This window comes from Lipotes vexillifer, unplaced genomic scaffold (genome assembly GCF_000442215.2).
Source record: "Lipotes vexillifer unplaced genomic scaffold, Lipotes_vexillifer_v1.1 scaffold147, whole genome shotgun sequence".
Taxonomy (NCBI): Eukaryota; Metazoa; Chordata; class Mammalia; order Artiodactyla; family Lipotidae; genus Lipotes; species Lipotes vexillifer.
This window is the reverse complement of record NW_006778796.1, coordinates 2,466,955-2,484,793: the sequence shown is the minus strand read 5'-3', so window position 1 is coordinate 2,484,793 and position 17,839 is coordinate 2,466,955. Positions and strand designations below refer to the sequence as shown.

At 36.4% G+C, this 17,839-nt stretch overlaps 1 pseudogene; it reads left to right on the top strand.

Moving 5' to 3' along the window:
- Positions 1-13,936: 13,936 nt before the first annotated feature.
- LOC103089596 (ADP-ribosylation factor-like protein 6-interacting protein 6 pseudogene) lies at positions 13,937-14,926 on the top strand (annotated as a pseudogene).
- Positions 14,927-17,839: the final 2,913 nt, after the last annotated feature.

The window sequence follows — 17,839 nt, the reverse complement described above, 5'->3', positions numbered from 1 at the left end:
CTTCCAAGTGAGAGACAAACAGCATCCCAGAATGGATAAGCCATTTTCTAGATAATATTCCCATTTATTATGCCCCTTCCCTGAATCTAGGATCGATGTTCTTGATTCAGGGAAGACAACGTATTCTAATTCTCTAGCTTCTGTCTTGTAGAATGGCATCTTTCCTAAATTATAGCATCTCTTGTTTTCTTTCTAACAAAACTGTCTCACATAGAGAATTCACTCAAGTTTTGACCTCAGAACTTACCCCTTAAATAAACAGATCACTAGGAAAAAGTCCACCTTTCTTCAGATTTTATAAAAAATAATCCTCCTTCCTCTCGAGCCATAAAATACTTCTTCTCAGCAAATCTAACATATCTGAGAGTTCAACTGTGTATGTGATCCTTTCTGTTCTGAGTGTGAGAAGACCCGGAAATTTGAGATTATCATTGAGAAGTGGAAAACTTTTGGGTCACCTGTACATTTTGGAGGTTGTAAGTTATTTGAGTCTAGATTTTCCCACCCCCCCCAGCAAATGAAAATCATAATTCCTCACTCGCTGACTATCATGGATAGGATTCTCTGTCTGCCATGGAGACATTCTAATGAGGTGGGCTTCTTAGACATTTCATTACCCAGTTTGCAAACACTAAAAAAGTGTGGGTAGGCAACATTTATCTATTTTAGGTAAGCATTAGAATCCAAGATAGTGTGAAAAACAGTGGTTAAAACAGCATTGTTTAACATCTACTGAGCATTTGGAATGTTCCAGTTACTATACCACATACTTTATGGACGTTCCTCTGCATGATGTAGATAAGGAAATTGAGGCACAGAAACGTTCAGAAACTTTCCAAAGTTTACACAGCAAGTGAATTGAAATCCGGTTCCTGCCAGAGCTCACCTTCTATGCCTCCAACTCTAAAGGGCCCGCCCACATGGTATGTCATATTTTTCCCAGGTGAGTGTAAATTTCTGAATAGTAAAGACCACGTCTTTACTCTGTTCAGTGCTAAGCCCAGGGCCTTAATGGTTCTTAATTACATCTCTGTATCATAAGTGAAAGAACTGTAAGTGTGTTGAAGGTAAGAGCTGACCTATATTCTATTCCTTACATAGTAAAAGAAACATTCGCCTTTTTTTCAATTTTAGATTTCTTTAAGCTTGCTTAAATAAAATATTCAAAGAAAAACACATGAAAGAGGATACGCTTCATGAATGACAATTTTGGAAAGAATATTATGCTCAGAATGGAATAGCAGAAAGAACATTTTTCTTATACTTGATAGAAGCTGAGGTTTTCATGGATTATCCCCTATAATCATTATGATAACCTTCAGATGTAATTGCTACCATTAGCCTCAATTTTATAGATGGGAAATTGGGTCTCAGAGTTACTAGGTATCTTGCCAGTGTATTAAGCTAGCAAGTAGTAGAGTCAGGATTGACCCTAAGGAGTCTGTCATCAGAGCCTGTGTTCTTCATCACTTGCATTAATACAGCACAGAGAAATGCCTTCTCTCTTTCGTATCGAGTATTTTAGATTTTTAAGGACTTACGATTTGTTTTCTATGCTCTATAAATTATAAAAGGTAAATTCCCATGGACCTGTCTCATAAAAACAGATTCTGGCCTTTCCATTGTGCGTCATGTGCACATTCTCTGTTGATCACTAGAGGGCAATCGTCACGTTTTTAGGGTGGATTAATTCTGACTAGAAACACTGACTCCATGCAAAATAAAGTCAGGCAACCACTTTCAGTTGTGAAAGGAGAGTGTAAAACCAATTTAATTCTCCATGAATTCAACAAATAATTTTATGTGACACATTGGAGACAAAAACAGAGATTCGCTACTCTGTGAGTTTACAATATATTTGGGGGAGAGCTATGCACATGTAATAAATCTAAACAAGCAGTGTGGACAATAACACCTGGCAGTTTAGAAGAAGGAACGATTGTCAGCCAAAGAAATAATATTGCATACTTATAAACTGCTTTTACAATTTTAAAGTCTTTGTTTCTACTGGATTCTCACACCTTTATACAAGTGTTAATTCTCTCTGCCTCACATAGAAGGGATCTATCTGATCCTTGGAGATGAAGTGACTTGCCCCAATCATTGGTTTGCTATTAGCATTGGTGAGATTTTCATTTGCATCTTCAAACCTCCTTTCAAACCATTGTTCTTCTTAACCTCACAGGAACTTAATGTGTAATTGATAGAAATTGACCATTTCTACACCTTGGTGTTTTAGGTAATTGTTCTTTTCTCTAATTCTGTCTAGATATAGTTGGTGTATTTTTGTTGTTACTTTCAGACTTAATGCCGAAAATGGCTGAATAGATCAAATGTGTATTTTTTTTTTTTAAATTTCATTTAGAAAACTGAGTTCTATGTCTCAGACCTTGTTTGCCAAGTGTCAAGAGAGAATTTTTATGGTCAAATTATAAAACCCTGAAAATAGGACTTTATAATGGAAATGCTGATACAACCATAACTATAGCATTGCAATTGCATCACTATAAGATAATTGGTTTAGATAATATACCCTTCTGGAATGAATGCCATTCTAAATGATTGTGCATATCCATAAATCTAAGCTAACTCAGTAATTCAAAATTACAAAGATTTAAGTTTAGTACCAATAAGCAATAAAATACGGCTACTGCTATAATAACTGTTGGTCGCTACACCCTTATTTCACAGCAGGTGGTCTGCTCCATGCTGGTTGCAGACTGAATGAAAGCAGGCAACACTTGGAAACTAATTTCTGAAGTTGATGGAAAACTCCAGAGCCATTTCAACTGGTGAAATAGTGTTGTGTTTTGTGCACTTTTTTTTCTTTTTAAATTAAATGCTCTGAAACACTTGACCTTTCTGACAAACGAAGGGCAAACACAGCTTTGCTCTCATTTCACGTCACAAATACGTCTCTAGATATTTAAAACTGTTTTCAGCAGATTGTTTTTTGTTCATGTCATTATTAACACAATACCCCTGGTTAAAAAGAGAGAATAACTTACTTGTCATTGAGTGGATTTCTTTGAGTCAAAAAACTGAAAGAGGGCTTTGTTTAGTCCATCTATGTTTGACTCTAGACAAGCAGTCCAAGAAATCTTGCTCCCTTATTCCTAATCTCTTCGTTAAGAGCATCATATACTTTGTTTAAAATGTATGTTCAGGTTTCACAACTTAAAATGTTCAGTTTTAAATGATGAGGTAGACATTTGGAAAAGCCTTCCTTCCCAGGAAGAAACAGATTCACGCAGCTATTGATGGGATTCAGTCCTCCTGGTTTTAGAATCTGACGCTTTTCTTGAATATTGATGAAGTGTTTTTCTGAATTATTATAAAATATATTAAAAATCTTTATTAATATCAGCGGTTTAGGTGACTTAAGAGTTTAGTCTAGGTTTGTATGAATGCTGCCTTTTTTTTCTTTCTTTTTTTTTTAATACTTCCTTATCTAGAACCGAACCTTACACCGAATAGTCACCAAATCAATTCTTTTCTCTTTTTTTTACTTTGAAGAAAATGGGGTACATTTAAAGGAGAAAGTGGTATTCAAGATAAAAGAAATAGAGAGATGATTGTTGAAGCCAAAATCTGATGACAATGATTGAAAATAGTAAAGAACATAGGTAAAAATACTAAATGAACAATAATGTTGAATTTGAAATAAAAATAAATGATTTAAGCACCATGGATTCCTATGAAACAATACGTATAGTGTGAAATGGTTTCACAGAAACTTCAGTTGAAAAAGGTGTTTTCTTTAGCTAGGGTTTTTCACTTCAAAAATAAACTATTCTGTATTTTGATCAATTTGAATATTAAAAAGTATCAAATAAATTATATAATACCAATATTCTTGGATAGGGAAGCATATTTTATTTCATTTTTTAATTTATTGAAGTATAGTTGACTTATTTTATTTTCTTTTTTATTCATTGAAATATGGTTGACATGGCTTTTTTTTTCATTTGTTACCAGTGCTTTGAATACAATAAGCATAGTAAAGTCTAACAAATGGAACCTTACAGACTTTTGTGCAACATATGTTTAAAACACACTCTTCAGGAAGTTTCCAAACTGCTGAGCTTTTACAGTTCATTGATTTTCTTGTTGTTGTCTTATGAAGTCACACATTTACTCACATTACACTGAGATGTACAAAAAGAATATATTTTCTTTCTATTTCACATAATAAATCTCATGATAGCCATTCCCCTGGATAATGCGGAACTCCATTCCCTGTCAATCCCTTGGGGCACTGGGCCTCAGACAATAATTTAGAATGTCCCTCTAAGTAAATGTGTAGTGTTTCAGAATGGCACTCATTTCCCCACCTCAACTCCAAGATCACATCTGAATGTATGGAGGGAGGGGCCTCATGTGACCATATTTTGCATTTTAATTTTACTACTGGTGAACTTGCGGTTTATTCTTTCTCAGCTCATTTGGGGGCCAAGTCCTCCCACTTATGAGGACCAACCTCAAGTCTCACTGGCATTGTAGACCCTCTGAGATATAACTGCAACTTCCATTTAATTAGGCTCTGGCAAGTCAATGAATTCAAAATCGATTTGCTCCTACGAGTACCACCTTTTCTGCCAACATCAGTCAAGACTCTCAGCTAACTTCTGTGTGTCCCTTCCCACATTTCCAAGTGCAAATGGAAAGTTCTGAGTCTCATGCCAGCTGAGATTAACATGGAAGCTGAGATGCTTGGGGAGATCTATGTCAAGTTTCTCCTTTGCCTAACTAGTGTATATGCCATTATTTTTCTCTGACTGTGGTTGACCCCAGGTTGGTACAAGACTAGCCTTAGTGGAATCTCTTTGTTAAGTGTGTAAGTGGGGGTAAAGCTTCTATGCTACTGATCATCTCATCAGTCCATCTTTCCCATGTTCTCTCTGCTCATGTTGGAAGCTCTGAAGAGAAGCCTGTGCTACAGGCACTTCTCCCCTAACTTCCCTTCTCTTGTTCAACTTCTTTCCACATTTTTCTGAGGCTGGAGGGACTTGGCTTGTCTCTTTCTCCTTTTACCTGCATGTGATACTTCTGTATATTACATTCTTCTCCCTCCTTATGTGGAAGACACTGTACCCATTCCCAGGGGCTATAATGGTAAATTGATTGCATAGGGCTCACTGTTAAGGAAAGAGAATAAAAGTTTGTTTGTTTTTAACTTCTTTATTTTCAGCCTCTCACCTGTAATTTCTTGTAATATCAGAGTACCTAGTGCTTATTCACTAGTAGACTTGGGTATGATCATCATAATTGTTCAAATATTGAAATGCTTTTTTACTTGCTGGTAAATAGCCACAGAAGGTGTCTAGTATAATGCTCAGCATAGTGATGCACAATATTTTTTTTAATTTTTAGAGGTTTTTGAGCATGGAAGAGGCATTAGACTTCTTTCTAGCTAATTCCTTCACTTTCAAGGGGAACACTGAGATGTATAGAGGACTAATTTTTCTTTTAACATTTTGTGTTCTGGGGATTCCATTTTTCAGTAGGACTGTGAACATAAAATTATGCTATAACTAAAAAGAAAATATAATTTTCACCAAGGCTTTTTGTTCTTCCCCTGAAAGCACTAGAGATTAAGTGAAAAAATCAAAGGTTTTGATGAGCATCCTCCTTGTACAAACATGGAGAAGCCATTTCCTTAACCCCAAGTGACATAGTTAAGGGAAGGAAAAAAGAAAGTGATCATGTCCTGGTTCTTCTTCTAACCTGAACATTCTGGGACCTTACATTGGTGAACAGCTCCACTCCACATGCTTTTGTGACCATGACCAAGAGGAGTTACATCAGTGACTGAAGGAACGGGAGGATTCTCAGATAAGCATTAGCTGCACACAAAAATGTTCCAACACTGCCGTATTCTATAGCCAGTTTTTTTCACTCCTGGCATAAATATTAATGGATTTTGTAAGTCAGGAAATGTTTAATGACCAAGAGTTTCAAGCCAAGTCATATTTTCTATCCTCCTCCATGTTTTTGTGACCTCATTGCTTTGATTTTTCTTTCCCCCACTTTTGTCTCACACAAAGACATAACTTTCATTATTCTCACTATGTAATAAAATTTTATCACTAATCTAATGACTGTCACTACTTAGAATATCAGTGGAGCATAGATTTGGATCAAAGGGCATGTGGCATTTTAGTGAACAATTTATTCTGAAATAGCCTTGTGGTTGGGTTGAAAAGTTAAGTTGTTCAGTAAGAACTTTGCCTCTTTAATTAGTATTGTTATCTGTGCTTGATATTACAGAGTGTTCTTGTGGGTAGAGCCTTGGAGATTTCACTTTATACTTGGCATGAGCATACTTTTCAATTTGGAGATCACAGAAAAGCATTGTCACTTCAGAGTCACCTAAATTATACTTCTTTCTGCTGTATGAGTTCTATGCAATTTCCTTCACCTTGAGTTTATTTCTCATTTGGTTACTTTCCTCTGACTTATCCTACCATTGCAAAATCTCCCTTTCTTTTCTCCAGATGACACTATTATCTGTTCAAGCATTTATCCAAATAGAGTTCTTTCTTCCCCATTTGCACATTCCATGAAGTTTTATAGAAGTCATAGGTATCTTCTCATCATTTGAAATTTGTTCTCGCCATCACTTAATACACACATTGTATTCTTTATTGTCTGTTTCCTTGAAAACACTCTCATCTCCATCCAAATCCCAAAATCTGGGTCATACTTATTTTTCTGCCATCAACCTAAGAGGCTAGCAAAACTTCGCTATCATCTATTCCTTGAGAAGGTCCTTGAGAAAGACATTCTTGGATTGTAAAGCTAGGAAGAGACTGAGAGAATATTCACATCTCAAAAACAAACCCAATTTACATTGCAAGTTTTCTCAAGCAAATGCTTTAAGAAAAAGGAGGTCAGGGGCCTGCTGACAGGGAATAAAACCTATCCACAGTTTAGCCAAGGTGAGGAGAACAGTAAGATTATCTTGATCAAGAGTCCTTGTGCAGGAATAACATGACCTCTTTGTTTGCTACACCAAAAGTAAATCTCATATCATATGCTTTTTGTCTCTTGGGGGAGGAGACGTCTAAATAATGGCCTCAGATAAGGAGTGTTTGCGGTGTCTGAACAGTATGGTGAGTTACTGGAAGGGAAAGGACCCTTACCCCATCGTTTTCTCTCAGCAGCCTAACAGTGCTCTTATATGAAATCGTTCACTATGAAATCCTTTACTAAATTCATCAATATCTTTGGTGAAAATAGGAATGCAAGAGATTTCTGTGTATTAATTCTGTATCCTGCAACGTTACCAAATTCATTGATGAGCTCTAGTAGTTTTCTGGTAGCATCTTTAGGATTCTCTATGTATAGTGTCGTGTCATCTGCAAACAGTGACAGTTTTACTTCTTCTTTTCCAATCTGGGTTCCTTTTATTTTTCTCCTCTGATTGCCATGGCCAGGACTTCCCAAACTATGTTGAGTAAAAGTGGCGAGAGTGGACATCCTTGTCTTGTTCCTGATCTTAGAGGAAATGCTTTCAGTTTTTCACCATTGAGAATGTGTTTCCTGTGGGCTTGCTGTATATGGCCTTTATTGTGTTGAGGTAGGTTCCTCTCTGCCCACTTTCTGGAGAGTTTTTATCATAAATGAGTGTTGAATTTTGTCAAAACCTTTTTCTGCATCTATTGAGACGATCATATGGTTTTTATTCTTCAGTTTGTTCATGTGATTTGTGGAAGGAACTTGGATGGTCCCCCAAAGGTCCTGTAGTCTAGTAATTTTCAAAATAGGTTTTCTGTAGGAGCCAAGATTACTGCAAAACTGTTTCTAGACAACCACAGGGGTGGGAAGATTTAGAGAACTCTTTTTTCTTCTCCTCCTGAAGCTTGATTTTTATAAATCAAGGTTATATACACAATTTCACTTCAAAAAAAAATTCAATTTCACTTCAAAAAAATTTACAAAGTTTGAAAATTGCCCCCAAATTTTCAACTCCATACCTTATAGCTGAGAAAAGAGAAATCCAAAAAAATGATAATGACTTGACCAAAGTCTAGTGGTTATGATTATATATTTGGGTTAAACATACCAGGGTAAAAATTCTAGTCCTTTGACTTACTATTTGATTTTGGGCAAGTTATTTACCCTCTCTTAATCTATAAAATGTAAAAAATAAAATCTACCTTATACGGTTGTTGTAGATACCAAATTGTAACATCTCAAAGCACAGTCCCCGATTCATAGTAAGCTTTCAAGAAATGGTAGTGATTATGAGGATTTGGACAATAATTACATTTTATGTCACAGAACCTAAATTATGGATTGTGCTTGCCATCTTGAGCAGGGAAAAAAGACTGAGTGTTACAGAGTTTAAAATAATAAGCTCAAATTTACTTCTGGGGTCAACCTTAAATGCACAATCAGGTTAAAAGGAAATTTCCATGTTTTTCATGGAGTAAGACCTAGCTCATAAAGCCTTCTACTGAATCAGAACTAACATTTCCTTTTTGCCATTGTTCCCTTTCCAATTTGGAAAATGTGGGTTCAAAAACAGTCATTCTAATTGGCTTCAGTCCTTGAATAAAGGAATAATCTCATATTTGTTATTTCTTTGTAATGGAACAGGAGGATAAAATCAATGAAATGTTCTTCTCTGTTCTTAGTATCAGGAGTTCTGGTAACAAAAGGATGTTTTAACTGATTTGCTTATGGGTTTGGTGACCCACATTTAATCACTGTTACTCATAGCAAAATTAAATCATTTATATTGTTTACTGTGTGATTTGAGCAAGACCAGATACATGAATGTTACTTAGCGACAGGCTGAAATATTACCCTTATGTCAACTGATAGGGAAATTCTTGATTCTTTCTTTCCCAGCAAGAGCATGAGTGAGTCCCTGGGACAGGCCGCCAAGGGAGGGTTCTTGGCAGGAAATTTTTTCATAGATGGTATCTCGGTTTTGGACAAAAGTAGTGGAATAGTTTGGGCCCCACAGTTCAACAAGAAGCAGTTTGTTAAAATTTGAAATTTTCCATGTCTCTTTTTATTGGTATCCTTTTACAGTTGATTTCTTAGTTTGGATTTACTATTCTCCTCTTCTTTCCCATAAACCTTTTGGAAAAATTAAAAATTCATTTTTATTGTGATTAAAAATAATAAAGTAATTTAGGAATAAGGGCAAACTTAATTGGGGAAATTTTACTCATGAAGAGGATATTCTCAGGATCCAAAGGGAAGTAATTCCCCATGTTTCTCAACTAGTAGAGAGCAAATACACTTTGTGCATTTTTATATCCAAGGTGGTATGGTTTTTGATAAACGGAAATATTGTGGATCCCAAATCACTAATTGTAGTAATAATTTACTTCTCTATAATTTAATAAGGAGATTTAGAAAGTTTAGAGAAAATGAAGCATAATAAAATAACCTTATTAATGTACTCAATATACTAGTTTTGGCCTTAATTTCCACCATCTGGGCTTTTCTTATTAGATCCACAAAATCCCTAGTCCAGAAATGTTGTGATATAAAATCTTCAATGTTGAACTTTGTGCTACAGGGAAAATATATTCAGAAGACATATAAGAACTATTTTCATATAACTGTAATGGCATTTATCCCATCGATTGTCATATATTTCTTTTCATGTATTTTAAAAAATAATTTGAGTTTCTCAAGGCAGTAATAAGGTCTTCTTATCTGTTTTCCTAAATATCTGGAATTTCTACAAGATGATCACAGATTTGTGGTCAATGGATCCAGACATTCCTAAATTATCCAGTTGTCTGTGATTTAAAATTCTTTATATTTGTAAAACAAAAACAATTTAAATGATATGTATTATCATGTACAAACAATATATGTTGAAAGGAATCATCTATTTCTGCTTTGTGACATAGATTCTGTAGAATGTGTTTGTTTAACATGCTGGAATTTCAGAGTGAAAGATTGAAATGATGCTTTATGGAGTCTTGGTTGATGTCAACTGGAGATAGTGACTGAGTTGCCAAGAGAGAGGTTTGTGATGGTCCCAGGAGTAAATCATAAAGAAAGGACCTGTGATCTTACTAAAAAATAAGGTTCCTGGTGAGTTATATCATTACGGGAGACAGTTTAAGGACTTGGTCAATTCTTTGTTCTCAGTCTAGGCTGGCTATCCAGAAAGACAAGGTGGACAGGATATTAAAGTATAATCATCTGGATCCTTGAGAAACAATGAGGTACTGTGTGTGTTGTGCAGTAACAGTGGATTTTCCACTTACACTGAATGATAGATTTGGCTATAATATGTTTCATGATTTGCTTTGAGAATTCTCATTTTAAAAAAAATTGACGTTTTCAACTGATTTAGAGCCTAAAAGCATTTTAACAGTTCTATTACTGCAGGTCCAATTACATAGCAATTAATATTAATCAGATAATGAAATGAATATGGCCTTTGGAGTTACTGATACCTGGGTTCAGATTTGGTTTCTGCCACCTATTGGCTATATAAATGGATCAGGTTATTTACATTCCTTCAGCATCAATTTCTGCATCTGTGAATTAAGTGTAGTAAGTCTATTTCATAATATTATCATGAGGATTACTGATATGTAAATATGCAAAATGCCTAATATAGACTACAATATATATTATGCCCTTCTTAAATACTGTAATTACTTTTACATTGTACTGGAACATCTTAAAAAGAAAGTAACTTCTGGTGTCCCATTTTGGAGGAAGAAACTCTTCTTTGACAACTACTGTAGGAGACAATGGATGCAATATTTACCCTGTTGGATTTCATGTGCTTGGGTTGTGTACCCTCCTTTGTAACCCATTGTGCTTATCACTCTTAGGTTGGATTAGCAGCCAAGTGATGTGTCTTGATGGAGATCATTGGATGTGCTCTTTTGACATATTTCAGGCTACTTGAGATAGAAAAAGTATTTTCCTTGAATATGCAAGAACACTGTAGAAACACACACCCAAGAAAATAATTCCAGTCACCTTAGAAACAAATAAGACAAACAAGCAAACAAATAAAACTCTAGGGACTTTTGACTTAGCAGTAGTTTAGAACTTCAGCAGTTTACTAATTGAACTCAAACTCCATTCCTTAATAGCATAGGTGAAACCAAGTGCTCTAACAGTTAAGTCTATCTTTGAGTAAAACAACCAAATTTGGGAATGTAATATTACCTTCATGTCATCATGATTTATATGTGTCCCTCATGTCACCTGCTTTTGAAAAACATATGTGAAAACCTTCATGACATTTTCAGTATCTTCAGAAACCTAAGAGACTTGTATATGTTCATGGTTTCATCTAAAAGTTGAAAAATTTGCAATTCCTACTTGCACATAAATATGAATTTTTATATGATGCAATAGCTGTTATCTAGAGAAAATATATTTGTTGTTTTTGTTACTAGTGGAAATATGCTAATTTAGAATTGACACTTGAATAATGCTATTCTTTTCCTCATACTGGTGTTTGACAGCTGTCATCTTCTGTTATTTGTAAATTCCAATTAAGTCGACATACGTGCTTCACACCCCTCGTGTAGGACGGTGTAATTTGAGGATGCATTTTTAAGTTGGTGAGATAATGTCTTTTCCCTCCGGCATCAAAAGCAATAAATAACATCTCTCTAAATATTACAAATAAAGAGACATCATTAATTTATACGGTGGAACAGTGATATCACATGGCCTAAAATACATGGCAAAAAAATCAATGTAACGTGGGTTTGACTTTTTTCCTATAAGGCCTAGTTATCCAAAGTAACAGAGATTTTATGCTAACATAAGTTTACTGAAATCAGAGGGTATCAGTATATACTGGGTTACCAGTACCATCAACTCCATCACAGTTGGGTCCTATATAGTAAGATTCTAGGGGAAGAGGGAAGAACACTGTTCACATACCTTCTTTGTGAATGCTTGGTAATTCACCATTACATTTAATGCTTTTACTTTGTGAGTCTCCCTCCTTTCGTGACCCATTTAAAAATGCAATCATCATTTCTTGAAGAGGTGAAACAGCAAGTCTTCTATACATGATAATGGATGATTTTGTTAGTTGGTACATGCTGTGATAATGGAGACTTGAGTGCTTTGTAAAGGAGGGGACTCTAAGAAAACACAAAGAAATGCTAAGCAATGTCACCCTTCTTCAAAGTGTGTCTAAGGCTGGTCATGCATAGCATCACTAGTAGAGCAACCCCTTCTTCCCTGAGAGCCTCATGTCTGTGTGTGTGTTCAAAGAATCCCTCCTTAACCCAGTGCCTGCTAGGGTTCTAGTCATTCTTCCCATCAAAGAGAGTCCTAAAGATAAAAGCAAGAGAGTAATTTAAACAACATAAACTGATTTTCCCATTTTTGAATCCTAAAGTCAAAAAATTTAACCATTTAGGGCTTCCCTGGTGGCGCAGTGGTTGAGAGTCCGCCTGCCGATGCAGGGGGACACGGGTTCGTGCCCCGGTCCAGGAAGATCCCACGTGCCGCGGAGCGGCTGGGCCCGTGAGCCATGGCCGCTGAGCCTGCGCGTCTGGAGCCTGTGCTCCGCGACGGGAGAGGCCACAACAGTGAGAGGCCCGCGTACCGCAAAAAATATATATAATAAAATAAAATAAAATAAAAATAAAAATACTCTCCTAAGTAAACATATTTTACAAGCACTATTCCAATCACAGGAAATGAATCCCAACTCTCTAATCTTCACTTATTTCTTCAGGTCAGGATGCAACTATGCCTATTGGATATCTCTTATGAAAATTCTGTAGCTTCCTTAAACTCAACACCATCAGCATAATTCCTCCTTCTCTCATTCTCATCCCCATAAACTGACTTCTCCTATATTGTTTATGATCATTGTTAGCATCACCTAAAGGACAGGACTACTTCCTTATCATCTCCATCTATAAGGACATTTATTCCAGTTCATAAATACTTGGGATTGACGTGTACACACTGCTGTATTTAAAAATGAATAACTGACAAGGACCTGCCGTATAACATAGGGAACTCTGCTCAATATTTTGTAACAACCTAATTGGGAAAAGAATTTGAAAAAGAACAGTGACATGTATATGTATAGCTAAAACACTTTGCTGTACACCTGAAACTAACACAACATTGTTAATCAACTATACTCCAATATAAAATAAAAAGTTCAAAAGAAAACATACTACTTGAAACTGCTCTTTCAATTCTTGCCAACACAGACTTGCTCAAGCCCTCATGGTTAGCCCTTGCCTGTCCCATTTCCATGGCACGTACCCACAGTGATGTTTGCCTTTCAGGCTAGTCCCTACTCAAGTCACAGAAAGGCTCAGTGGGAGTCAAGTCAGTCACTATGGGCTAAGCACTAGGGGTGTGATGCTGAATGGAGGGAAATATAGTTTCTATAAATGTTGTAACTATTAAATACATATTTATTAGTATGACATGTGCTAAAATAGAAGAAATCTAGCTTCTAAATTTACCTTGAAGTAAGGGATTCTGGAAAGACTGCATTAAGAAAATGGCATTTAAACTAGGATCCGAGGAATGAGGAAAAGATAAGTAGGATGTTACCATATAGTTGAAAAGGCGGGCAGGTTGAGAAGGAAAATTATAATGGATGTTTCTGGTAAATGTAGTAGGTAAATGTGTAAAGTCCTGAGGTGGAAAAGAGCAAAGACACAGTACAAGAAACAGAAAAAATTCAATGTGGTTGCCGAGGAAAGGAAGAGTAGTAAAGAAAAAATATGAAGGTGGAAGCCTGGATGAGCCAAGGCCATGAACGGTTAAGGGAAATGTATGAGAATTTACTCTAAGAGAAAAAAGTACAGGAATCTAAGCAAAAGGGATCTTTGTGACTACTGTGTGGGGAATGGAAGATCAAGGGTGTGTACTTCTAGATAAATCCAGAGGCTGTTGGAGAATTACAAATGAGAGATGACGTTACTTAGAGCAGATTCCTGCAATGGATATGAGAGGAACTGGATGGATGTTAGCTGCACATGGGTGGCAGAATCTACACGAGTTGGGGTCGATGGTATGTGAAAATTAAGAGAAAATAGTACAGAAGTACCAATGGATAGTGCAATAGTCCCTCCTTCTCTCCACCAGGTAAAAGCCTAGCTTGCTCACACTAGGTTTCTAATGTTCCTCAGTGATCTATTTAAGATTCTAGAAAGCTATTCAAGTATCATATTGGAGGTTGACTGTCAAACTCAACTTTGTGCGGGAAGTTCATTTAAAGTGACTTCAGAAAACTCCACCAGCTTCCCCTGGGGAAGGGAAGACAACTGTGTCGCAGCTTCCCGAGCTTAGACAGCCTCACCCCGTAGTGGGTGGGGCAGTGGGGGGCTGCCACCTTCACCCCCCGCCCGAGTCACGGAGACAGTTGGGGTGAGGGTGAAGTCGACGAGGAGGAGGGATGCAACCGAGTGGCCGGTGACCTGCGGGCGGAGTTCTCGGCCGGGGCGTCATCGGAACCTAGAAAGGACTCGCTACTCCGGCCAGATGGGGACGGGTCTCCCTCCCTGCCCGATAAACGCAATGGCATTTTCTCGGCGGATGCGTGCGGCAGAGCCCAAGCCCGGCGCTGGCCGGTCCAGGTCCTCTCAGTTCCCTGTTCGCTGCTGTTTGCCATCCTCCTTGCCTTCCTTCTCGCCATCACCTACCTGATCGTAAAAGAGTTACATGCGGAAAATCTGAAGAACGAAGATGATGTACACACTGGGCTGTTAGGATTCTGGACTCTACTTATAATATCCCTAACTTCCGGCTTCTCCTGCTGCAGCTTTGCTTGGACAGTGACTTATTTTGATTCTTTTGAACCAGGAATGTTTCCTCCTACTCTTTCACCTGCTAGGTTCAGGAAACTGGACATTCTTTCCACGTGGGCTATAGTATGGCAATTCTGAATGGCATTGTAGCTGCTCTTACTGTAGCTTGGTGCCTCGTGTAAACCCACACTGAAGCAATATTCCTTTTTTTGTTGTTTTGTTTTGTTTTTTTGTTTTTTTTGTTTTTTCACGGTACGCGGGCCTCTCACTGTTGTGGCCTCTCCCGTTGCGGAGCACAGGCTCCGGACACGCAGGCTCAGCGGCCATGGCTCACGGGCGCAGCCGCTCCGCGGCATGTGGGATCTTCCCGGACCGGGGCACGAACCCGTGTCCCCTGCATCGGCAGGCGGACTCTCAAGCACTGCGCCAGCAGGGAAGCCCTGAAGCAATATTCTTGACAAAACTTAGTCATGATTGCTTTGTAATAACAGGGAAGAACATCATTGCCTACTCAGAAGACCAAGAAACCTGCTGCTCATTATGTGGTTCAGATACGTGTCATATCATCATCATTATGGAGGACTTCCTAAGCATCGTTCTAGAGCCTAGGCATTGAGAATATCTAAGTATTAAGTTTCAAGTAATGCTTAAAAGTGTAAGATGTTTACCTCATCTTTTTACTTTTGTGTGCATTGTCCTTATAAGTTGTAGAAAACATTTTAATGGAACTCGAACTCGAAAACTTGGATGCAGAACATCTGTATCCATGCCTGCCTTTCCATGTATATGTATATACTACATTTTTTGCTAAGAAATACTGATAGTACTGTTTGAGATAGAAATATTTCTTATTTATTCATTATATTAGGAAAGCAAACAATGCCTACTACTTTGACATTTTACAGAAGCTACTTTTAAATCAGAATAGTTTTTGATACATAGAAGGTGCATTTATATTTTTTAATGGGCTATGGTTCTTTATGTGTTTTCTTACATATTTTCCTACTATATCTTGAATTTATATGTTTTTAAATTGTTACATCTAGGCAAATGTAAATGTTATTTTTTAGCTCGTGCAAACCTTAATACCTACCATTTTTAATAAGTATTTTGTCTTTTAAGAAAAGCACACTGGCCTGAGTTTAAAACTAAGTAAACTTTTATTTAAAAAAAAAAAAAAAAAAACTGAAAAAAGTTTAATTATTTAAGCCATGAAAATATTCAGGAAATTTAAAGCTATTCACTATTTCCATTTTCACAATTCCAAATATTTATCATGGTGTATATATGATTACTTCAACAAGACTGATATTATCTTGTTTTTAATAAAAATAAACCTGAATTTTTTATGTTTAGAAATGCTTCAACTAGTTTGTTTTTAATCTCCAAAATATGGTTACCAGAAGAGAAAAGGTATTTTGATAGTGTGTACATGTATAATTTTTTAATGTAGAGTTGCCTCATTTTCCTATTTAAATGTTCTTTTGTAATTGTGCTGTTTTGTTTTTGCATAGTAATTAAGCCTTAACTGTTCCCACTTCCTTTCTAAATACCTGTTTAGAATAGTCACTTCAATTTTAGAAAGATGGACTATTTTAAATACTGTTTTCCCTGGCCACAGAAAAACCTACATTAGGAGAGCATTGTGTAGCAAAACTGCTTATTCAGGCCAAATGGGAAATGAGTATCTGCAGTGTGTTCCTGTTAGCTGCTGATTGTTGTTACTGAGTAAATGATTTAATAATGTTTCAAAAAATAAATAAATCAATAAATAAAGTGACTTCATAACGAAGTCATGAATACTAATCTTAACCCAAACCCAAAAGATGATCCCAAATCACAACCTCAGCCTACTTCTCTCACAGTTCCTACCAGAGCTGTAGTTCAGATTTGGGCTTTCTTTTTTTGCTATTTCTAAAATCACCTTGCATGAGTTTTGGTAATTAACAATCAACACTTACCCGTTTTCTAAAATTACTAGTGAACTGTAGTTTTCATGTCCTAGAACTTTAGAACAATTTTTCTCCCCTTACTGACAATTTTGGTTTCTGATTTCAGAATCCAGACAGACTCTGGATTTATCATACTCCTTAGTTTTCAAGTTTGAACCGTGGATATTCACATGTTCTAAATGCCAAGGTGAATTTTCTGGAGCCCCTTTTCTCTTTGTTTCGTTTAGCCAGCAGTACAGAATTTGTGGCATTTGTCACCCCTGATTTGCTATATTGTAATTGTTGTTTGCTTCTTCTTGCCTTAATATCAATAGTTTCCTACAAAAGGCTTATCTTTAGAAAAGAAAATTTCTAAAGTCACTCTCATTCTTATGCATGCTGATTTCTCATTTGTAGAGAATACTTATCCTGTCCAGTTTCACAGTGGTCTAGTCTTCCTAATATTAACATCAACACCTCACATCTGGTGACATTCATAGATCCAAAACTGTGCTTGTTGAGTTATATTTTTTAAAATATTCTTTGTTATTTTTAGTCCATAAAATTCCTCATTCTTCAGACCACATGATGATTGTTGTTTCTTTTATGAGGGCTTTTCTGCTTCCCCATCTTTGGATTTGTTTATTCCACAATATACAATAAAACACTGTTAAGCCAGTTTTCACAGTTTTCTAGATGAAATAATGTCTGGATTATAGTCTCTATTGTTATAGCATGGAAAAATACTTCTGATTATGTCCTGCATCCTAAAATGGAAATTTTCTCATTGTAGCCTCAAAAATAGTACACCCACATGAGAAATCTTTTAAAAAAAATACTTGATGATTAAAAATTCATTACATTTATGGGACCCTCCGAAAATCTTGAGTAACTAAAACTCCAGTGTACAAAACCTTAGTAAATTTCTATAGCATACATATTTATTTTGAAGTATAGCTATACACTGCCACCTATGGCTACCCTACCAACATGTCCATACATCATTCTGGACTAGAAAAATAATTACTTTCAGAGTTATTTCCTTATGTGTTTTTCTCTGGCACAAAACTGCCCACTTCTTTGGGATAGAAATCATGTCTAAATCATTTTACTCTTCCTCCATATTTGGCTATTAAGTGGTCACTGAATAAATTAATAAACTCC